A 9739-nucleotide genomic window follows, 5' to 3' on the forward strand; every position below is an offset into this window, starting at 1 on the left:
GTTGACTAGAACTGAAATCAGCAAAAGATTCTCTACAAAACATTCATTCTATCCGCAGCTTTAGGGTTTGCTAATTTCCATAGTTGGGTTTCTTCTGCCTTTCTTAACAACATTTTTCTTTTGATAAGAAGGTGCACAACCAAAAGCAAAAAGCTTTTCTGTAAACCTTTGGTAGCTATATAATTGTTACAAAATATTTTACTCTAAATATGGCAGCTTAAACTGAGAATATTTGCATTTAAGAACATTAAAATAAGTTTAAATTGATCATAAATTTTTAGCTGTTTTTACACAAAACTGTAGATGGGATATGAAGTGCACCACAAGGAGGGCATTGGATTAGCTTTAGCAAATTTGGGACATTTAAGGTGCACTGAAATCTCTACACATGCGCTTTTTCACTTTCTGTATCCACCAGGAAAATGGCTGCCAATTTAGACAGCGATTCTAAATAGTAGTTGACGTGCATTTTAAAATAATCACAAACATTATAGCCACAAAATTAATTTTTACAAGTTGTAGACATTGCCCGTTACACCAGACATTGGACTACACTGTCAAGAGCTTTGACATCTACAATGACGTCTACAAAGCAGGCTTATACTGGTAGAATGTTTCATACCATAATTACTGTGTGTTCAGAGCTCACGTGTGAAGTATGGATACTGCTGCTTCAGCAAGAACCGAGGATGAGCACCCTTCCTGGTTCTGAAAAAAAATAACAGAGGAAATGCCTTAAGCAGGATTCTGAAACGGGGTTGAATGAAACAAGAATGAACAAGAAATTCTTTCAAAACATGTAAAGCAATGCAAACAAATATTTATTTCAACTTATTTCTACAAAAGACCACCTCATGAAAACTGGTGGTGGGGTATTGGCTCAAAAAAAAAAAAGCAGAGAGCACTTATACAAATGCTACAGGGAGCCTTCGCAGCCAACAATTGTTTGAACACACCTAAACTAATCACTGTTCAACAAACTCATAAAAAATGTTTGAATGCATAAAAAACCAGTGGTAAACACAGGAAACAGTTAAAACAGAATGATGGCACAAGTTTGTCCCGTCGTTCTCTTCTGTGTCCTTGGTTTTCCTATGGTTTTTCATCCATTCAAACACGTACCAGCTAGCCCAGTCCAACGCCTTGGTATCATAAAAATATGGATAGTCAATCTTTACACAAAGTTGAAAAAAAAAGAAAGTATAAAGTAGGTGACAAAATTAAAACGACAGCAAATTGGTTGGCTTTTAATTTTAAATGATAATATAAAAAATAATGGCATGAATGAAAGTGAGCAGCACGCGAAGTACCTTGTTGCTAGCCCGACATTCCACTTTGAAGCAAAATGTCCGCTTTCAACACTACATAGGCTAAACATGCAATGAGGCATTCCTTTAGGCACACAAAATATACCATAATTGTTAAAAAAGCTACGAATTAGTTGAAAAAACCTGACCACGACAAATTGGAATTAGTGACTAGATACAGTTTCAGAAATACACAGCGACATCATATAAAAATATATGGTTCCCATACAAAGATTGATCATAACAAAAATTCAGGACATTTATCAGACTGGCATCGATGTGCAAAGCAGCTTAATGAAGGAAGACGGTCTTCACTAAAAACATGTTAATATTGGGAGCTCATGTGCTTCCCTGCAAGTTGGGTGTGTAAACCCACTGACATCTTAACTAACCCGCCTGAATCATCACTTGATAGACATTGAGGAATTTTACGAATTGGTTTATTGTAGCCAGCTGTCTAGTTTATTTCCCTATTTTTCTTGGCATTTCGTGTCTAATTCTAAATTTGGTGACTAGATAGCTTTTACTATGGTCATGCACTGGTGACAACGAATATTTGATTTTACTTTAAAAAAATTTGTTTTGTTTTATTGCTCACCAGCCAACGATCTGAAATATCAGAGGCGCTGAAAACGTATGTTGGCATTTCCTTCCTGCAGTGTAGTACAACTAATCATGACTTTTACCATAATTTGTTCACAAATCGTAATATGTGGAAAGTATTCAACTTAATGAAAATGTCATTTCAGAAGCATGCACAATCAACAAGGCCTCAATGACTCTCATGACGTGGTCCACTTGTTTCTGTCACAAATAACCTGAGTGCAGACACATTCCACCGAAGACGAAGGTAACATGCCCTCTTGGGTGATGAATATTTAAAAAGCCTTACGAGTAAATTTGCTGCTGAGCACGTGAAATTGTGGCATTAAAACAAAAGATCCCTCTGCGGCAACTTTCACTTGGAGGAGCGCTTGACCACAAACTTTGAGAAGCTGGAAAATGCTCCATGAACCGCTCCAGCCAGCAGAAACGATGCAGGACACAAGTTGGTAGGTGGACCGTTGGCATCCTGCGATTGTGAAGATATTTCTGTTTAGTAGATGCTCTTCTTTTTGTACCACTGTTTATTTCACCTTTAACAAGCAGCTGAACTCCTTAACGTTCGCATAATAAAATGCTGCAATGCGGAACAGTTAGCAGGGTTACCTCAATTTTGCTTTTCTACGAATTAACACAATGTAGGTAATCTGCACACAACTACAATCAAACTACAATTTTCACCTACTTCACTGCTAACATCAGCGTTTGACTGCTCAAGCACAAATACAGGTTAGACATGTGAGCAATCTGCTAAACGTATCCCCACAAACTGAACAATCAGGCATCAGAAATCGGCAAGGAAGGAGGTGTCACGTTAAAATGGCACTTTTTTTGTTCAAAACATAAACAACACCTGGAAGCTTGAAGCGTGAGAGGGGGTCTTTCACGCTGACAATGTCAGAACATAGCTTGCTAGTGGGCACCTGCACGATGTGCACAATGTGTTTCTTGAAAATGCGTGCGAAAGTTTGATTGATGTGTAGGACGAGAATTGCAGCACGTTTTGACACAGGCCTTGTGGACGCTTCTGCCTGCTAATGTCAATGTGGATTCTTGCTAGTCGCCCTCTTCGCTTCTTTCTGAATATAATGCTTTAGGCATTATATTCAGGACAACGACTGCATCAAAACGTGCAGCAATTACCTACGTCCCACACATCGGTGAAACTCTCGCACACATTTTCAATACACGCAGTGCATACATTATGCATGTGCCCACTAGCAAGCTGCGTTCTGACATTGTCAGCGTGAGAGACCCCCTCTCACGCTCCAAGTTTCCGGGTATTGTTTATTAGATTCCATGCGCTGAATGCAAATCAGTGTACATTGGCGAAACGGGCAATCTGCACAGAAGATTAATGCAGCACTGGAACGAAGTGAACAAGGGCCATGCAAAAACAAGTCCACTGGCAGAGCACCGTGAGAGGACGGGACACGTGGTCGACTGGAACAAGACAAAATTACTGACAACTGAGTGCAATCTATCTTCTCGATAACTGCTCGAGTCTCTCATTGTTCAGACGACGCCCAACATTATCAACATAATAGATGGCAATCTGCACCATATCTATGCAAACTCATTGCGCCGCGTAATGTCCAATATATAGCTTCGTTTTCCACGACACATGCTCACCGTGAACAAGCAACAAACCGTTAAATGGCTTTCTTGACTTGGTCAGTTACCTACGTTTCATCCCTGCAATAATGCTTTTACCTGCCTACACGGCATTCCGTCAAACACTGGACTACACCACATGAGCCATTGGCGTTCTTAACCTGCACCAGAGTATATAACCTTTCACTACTGCTATGAGATAGACCCATAAACGCACTTCAATATGGCCTTTATATTTAGCTCTTGGAAACATTATGTATAATTTTGCCTTTAAGTTGCACCTGCTACAGCAGCTGGTACTATACCAAAAACATGAAAAAAAAAAAACGGTGGTTTAACACGCCAAAGCTACACTTGGGATATGGGGAGCACTGTAGGGGAAGGCTTCGCATTAATTTTGACCATCTGGGTATTTTTGTGCGCATCGAAATCTCCAAACACGGGCGTCTTTACGTGTTGCCTCCATCTAAAAAGCGGCTACACCAAGCGGTATCTAACCGACATTCGCCTCCACAGCACACCACCCTAGCCACGGCAGTGGGTTAAACATATGAAATAAAGCGAGTTTTGGAGTGCAAATGAAAATATTAATCACACGTCTTATTTTCCCAATCGATGTACCTTTTGAAATCCACCATGCAATCCCCCCTCCCCTACCGGCCTACCAAAACACCTTTGTCTCAATAGGTAATCAGGCTATTAATGAAGTAAGTATTTACAATCCGAGACTTGCCACCGTTAAAGTCATGCACTTTGTTTTAGAGATAAGGGACATTAGCCATTTGCAGCGCCAGGAGTTAATTGTGTTAACATCAGATTGAAGGCATTGACGGTAGTAGTTGAAAGAAATTGTGTGATAAATTACAACATCATCTGCAAATAGACCTACATGGGAGGATATGCAACATGGAAGATAGACCAAGCAACCTGCCTGGGGGGACAACAAAGTGGCACGAGCAAAAGAAGTATATAGTTATTAGAAGTAAACTGCATTTGAGAAGAATGAAAATCTTTTGCTCAAGTGAGGACATTAGGGTGAAGTTTGAGAAGTAGTCTGTGGTGTGCAATGCGATTGAATGCTTTAGAAAAATCGAGAAAAACTACCGCAGTTTGTAAGCCTGTGTCAATGGATCAATGTAGATCGTGAACAAATGCTGAAAGTTGTGTTTCTCAAGTAACCCTTGTGAAAACCGTGGTGATACTCGAATGTGATATTGTGATTTTAGAAATAATTAGCGACCTGAGAGTGGATGAAATGTTTCCTGACCTTGCATATGGTGCTTGTTAGGGAAATTTAATGGTGAAGTACCGTCTCCTGATTTAAAGACTGGTGCTACCTCGAATATCTTCCAACCATTGAGATTAGTGCCTGTCATGAGAGACTGCGAAAAAAGCGCTGTCAGAATTCTACAGACTGCGGGATGTACTTTTCGGTATAGTATGATTATTACCAGTATGATCTGAAGTAGACCAGTTTGTATTGCAAGTTTAAAACCATATCGAAAGATCCTAAATGTTTGCTTGGCTTGATTACATACGAATACTTGCTTCAAAGTCAGTTCAATTTCTCTTCTTGCCCTTTAGTCGTCAGCCCCAGATTCTCTTCAATATCTCTGCTAAGCAAAGACAAACTCCATACGCACAGCGCTGCTTCATGAAAATGTTTCAAATAATCAGAGGCCACAGCACTGCTAACAGGTGGCAAGTTCCACAACATGCAATAACTAACCTGAAAGTACATAATCGGTGGGTGCACCGATATGGCAGCAGTGCCTGGACCGATGTGTCGAGCAAATGCGCTGACTTCTGAACGGGTGGTCCAAGCGGCCAGATGATGGATGAATGACCATTCCTGGCGGCAAAGCGTACGGAGCACCAACGAAAGGCCAGGCAGTACTTGGGTACAGCAGGTGCAGTGTCGGTTGGCCAAGGGAGGCCCTGGCAAAGCCTTTGAAACTGGACTAGAAGGCAGCTGACCCAGGACAGCCAGCAGCAGCACCTGCAGGTGCATAATCTGTGAGTGTGCTGACACTTGTTGAAATACAAGAAGAGCACACACAAAGCACGAATGCTTACATCAAGTAGATTTTTAATCGTTTAAAGACAGTAACCTCCAAGGCACTAATAAGAACATTCCCGCAACACCCCAAGTGAAATTTAGGTCACAGTAAGAATGTATTTATTAGACCCGCAGGTACTGTGAGTGGGGTATGCATGATATATGCAAAGCTAGCTACTGAGCTAATTTGCATGGAACGCATGCTAGCAGCTCATCTGTATCCCTTGCTTTCAATCGGAACTGGTGTGTGATAGTTGAGGCTCCTCCATTTCAATGTCTGACTTGTATCTGCACGTTCAATTCTCCAATATAAATCGAGTTGAGTGAGTGCCTACAGCTTTCTTGTTAGTCTCTGTATGGCCTGCGGTTTTGCGAAAATGAGAACTTGCGAATTGGCTCAATTTTCTGCACTAATTTAAACAATACATATGCCTCTGATATCAAGCCCCAGACTTCCCGAGAGCTACTCTGACAGAATCGGCAGGCGCCTCGTAGGCGTTGTGAAATCTCCCCCACTACCCCGAGACTATGCTAACTCCCTGCGAGGCCACATGCGCGCATTTCACCTTCAATTTGCACGTATGTGAATTCTATACCTCTATGAACTCTCAGACGGGCGTCGTCATATTCGTGCCGGACTCGTGAAGCTCGGCAACGTAAATTACCGCACTCGCTCGCTGGCGCGCGGCCCGAACTCTCTCACCGTTTCCGGCCCTTGCATACTATTTTCTCCACCTTGCACTTTGTAAATTCTCATGTTTAACTACACCTCGTGCGCCCTCATCTCTTGCCTGCTTTTCTTCCAGCACAACTCCGTCAGCACCCGGTCGACGCGTACGCTGTCGGGGCGCGTTGGCGAGCGAGTACGGCAATTTTGCTGTTGTCGAGCTTCACGAGAACAGCACACATATCGCGGCCCGAAGACCGCGAGGCGTACGGTCGCCGGTCTCGCGAGCGCAATAGCTGCGAAGCGCACTGCACGGAATTCGTGAGGGGGGGGGGAGAGATTTCACAACACCTACGAGACGCCAGCCATGGAATCACGTGTACGCGTTTTCACATGCACTTCCAGGGAACCTCCTGTTCATGTTATTTCTTGGTATACCGCGGGTATTCACGAGGGAGGACTAATCACAGCGTTTGCCACTCACGCGAAATTGCGACTGCGATCTGCAACCGCAAAGGCACTGTTTAAGAGACACATAAACAAACGCAGCGGTGTTAAAGAGCCTTGCGTGATGTGAAATTATTAGCAGCCGTGTACCATAGCGCGAGCATCGTAGCCAAGGTCTAGCTTCAGCGTAAATTGATGCTGACTTCTGCGGAAACGGTGGACTGGGCGCCAAACAAGTATACTAACTCACGTAGGCTCTCAGAGCAAACGAGATGGGGGTCTAGCGAATTACTGACCCAAAAACACCAGAACTCGTTCCAACCAAATACAGAATAATAAAAAATGCGTACTTACCCGAGCAAAAACGATGTTTCCAACGTACAATTCTCCTTCACTGTCGTCTTCATCTCGCGGACACACGAACACGCTTTGTTCTGATGCAATGTCATCCACTTTTGACGCGCAGTATTTTATCCGGCGATGATCGTTCTTCCGGGGTCCCCATGTTCAACACACGCGTAGGTTGGAAGGGTAGACATCACCCATAAAGCTTCTATAACTATGATTTAAGCTTGAAATAGATAAAACAGATTAAATCACGCCACCAACCACTCCGCACAAAACGCCATGAAAAAACACACAAAAAGTGAGAGATAGTTGCCAGACTTCAAATGCAGCACCTCCAAGCTTGACGAAAATTGTGTTAGTACTGTAATGTTGGTAATTATCTTTCTGCTTTCAAAGTCTGAAATGTGTTTATAACTTAAATTTAAGGTTTTTAAACACAAAATGTGAATACACATAAAGTAATTGACATATATACTGATATTGTAAAGAGGTTTGACGCTTGTTTTGGTTTTGTTTTCACGGCGGGCTTCTCAAGAGAGAACGTGCGAGAAAACGAGTTACTTTGGGTTTAGGAAGAGGGCGGTAAATGTCGGCGTGATAGAAAGCAAGGAACAGGTGCTTACCCTGGTCGTTAAAAAAGGAGCTAATGAAACCCTCACGTAAAAAAAAAAAAAAAAAAACACGTTCGACGAGGAATCGAACCATTGACCTACAAAACAGTAAACGGACGCGTTAACAAACAGCTATGTCGGCGGGCGGTGTTCGAGGCGCCTAAAACAACTCTATACTTACGTAAGTTGTCAACGAATATTGTCGCTTGTGTCTAGTCATCGCCTCCTTTAACGATGGTCTAGTTTATGCTGCATTTTTGAAATTCTGGCTGTCCTAACGCTTGTTTCTCACGCACCGGTCTTGCAGACGAGGCCGCATTGCTAGCGCTGCAAGCGATTGAGCCAAAGCTCCATTATTTGACTCAAGAAAAGCTATCGCAGTCAACCCGACCTTTTCTGCGCAAGCCACGGCAGCCACGAAATAAATGGAATGTGCCATTAGAATTATGGCGTTGATAACGCTTGTTTGACCGGCACCGTCTTGCAGACAAGCAACGTCGCTCTAATACTACAAGCGATGTCACTCCTGGCATGTCAGGCGCATCAAACCCATCGTGTCAAACGACTGCTAACAATGCGAAAACCTCTGAGTTTGTAACAAGTGGGGATTTGCGGTGGCGGCGACGTAATAGGTACAGCAAGCAGGTAGGCAGAACAGCAGCGTAGGGTTACAACCTTTCCCCGAAAAAAAAAAAAAAAAAACAGGCCTCCCGGGGGCGGGGGGGGGGGGGGGGGGGGGAGGGGGGATTGTGTTGAAAAAAGACGCCATGTTTTTTAACATGCAGTGCCATTTATTGTAGTGTTTTCTTAGAGAGAAATCAACATAACGTTTGTACTGAAAGTGATTGAGAGCTTGGTTAATCGCTCTGCATGTGCTTCACTGAAAAGTAACCGCAATTGCTGAGCGCGGCGGTAGAATTTCGTTATTTTGTTCTTCCCTTAGGTCCCCCTCCATCTGAGGCAGCGCGCTCGCCCGCGTATTTTCTCTGCTCGCGTGTCTTTGTGCAGCTTGTCGACATAGGCGTGCGCAGAGTTCTCAATTTGGGGGGGCAAAGTCTTACCGCTGCGCCCCCCCCCCCCCCCCCCCGAGCAACTCCCGACCTCTTCTCACTGAAGGCCTTGCGGTGCGAACGCAGTGCAAAGAGGGATGGTTATAAAATTTTTATTTCAATGTGATGGAATTGCAACACACACAAAATATTTCTGAGCAGAAATTTTACTTTCATGTGTTACATCGGCAAGGCATGGGGCAAATTTGGCGCCCCCTTCAGATGATTAGGGGGGGCGGCCGCCCCCCCTGCCCCCCCCCCCCCCCCCCCCCCCCTGTGCGCACGCCTATGCTTGTCGACACGTATTTATCGTCTTAGTTGTTGAATTGACGCTTATAAAACGCCAAAACGGGCATAATCACGGCACAAAAGCCAAAAAACCGGCTGATGACGGCTTGTTTTAGATATGGACCGGCAACCGGCCCGCTGTTTAAAAAACCGGTCGGGCCGGTCCAAAACCAGGAAGGTGGCAACCCTACGGCAGCGACGAGCGAAAATGATTTTACACGACCGCCCCCGTCGGCCTGCGCAAAAAAGGAAGATAGAACCCCTGCATACACGCCCTCGAAGAAAGCTGTACAGCCGATTCAGTTTGTTGTGGACGAAGAGCAACCGAGGCTGCAGCCACAAACGATTGCGCTTGCCGTGGTATGAGGCAAAGCATATCTTCACATAGTTATGTTATCGTCCGTCTGACTGTTACTTACTGAAGGGAAAATTCAGAACACAAACGTTGACGTCTAGCGTCTATGCCAGACATAGACGCTGCTGTTTAGGCCCTAAAAACCACCTTCAGGGCGTCTGTCGGTTCTGTCTGATGGCGCGCTCGCGCCGCTGATTACGAACCAGGCGTCTGTTGGCGTTGACTTATCGTGTTGGCGAGCCGGTAAACGCCATCACGGTTAAACTCCCTGTTGGAAGACTACGCTGTTGGGACGATAGAGTGCCGACAGAGCTTCTTATTGGCCCCACAAACGCCATCAAGGTTAAACTCCCTGTTGGAAGACTAGGCTATTGGAACGATAGAGTGCCGA

At 44.2% G+C, this 9739-nt stretch overlaps 1 long non-coding RNA gene across 1 annotated transcript; it reads right to left on the reverse strand.

Annotated features, from left to right (window-relative positions):
- Positions 1-662: 662 nt before the first annotated feature.
- LOC144138578 (uncharacterized) lies at positions 663-7328 on the reverse strand. The gene is made up of 3 exons (XR_013315905.1): positions 7052-7328; positions 5254-5523; positions 663-2379 (listed from the first exon to the last, which is right to left on the reverse strand). It is a non-coding gene; the product is annotated as an uncharacterized LOC144138578 (long non-coding RNA).
- Positions 7329-9739: the final 2411 nt, after the last annotated feature.

The sequence above is a fragment of the Haemaphysalis longicornis genome, unplaced genomic scaffold (assembly GCF_048455015.1).
Source record: "Haemaphysalis longicornis isolate Haplotype H1 unplaced genomic scaffold, Haemaphysalis longicornis Haplotype H1 scaffold_5, whole genome shotgun sequence".
In the NCBI taxonomy this organism is placed as follows: Eukaryota; Metazoa; Arthropoda; class Arachnida; order Ixodida; family Ixodidae; genus Haemaphysalis; species Haemaphysalis longicornis.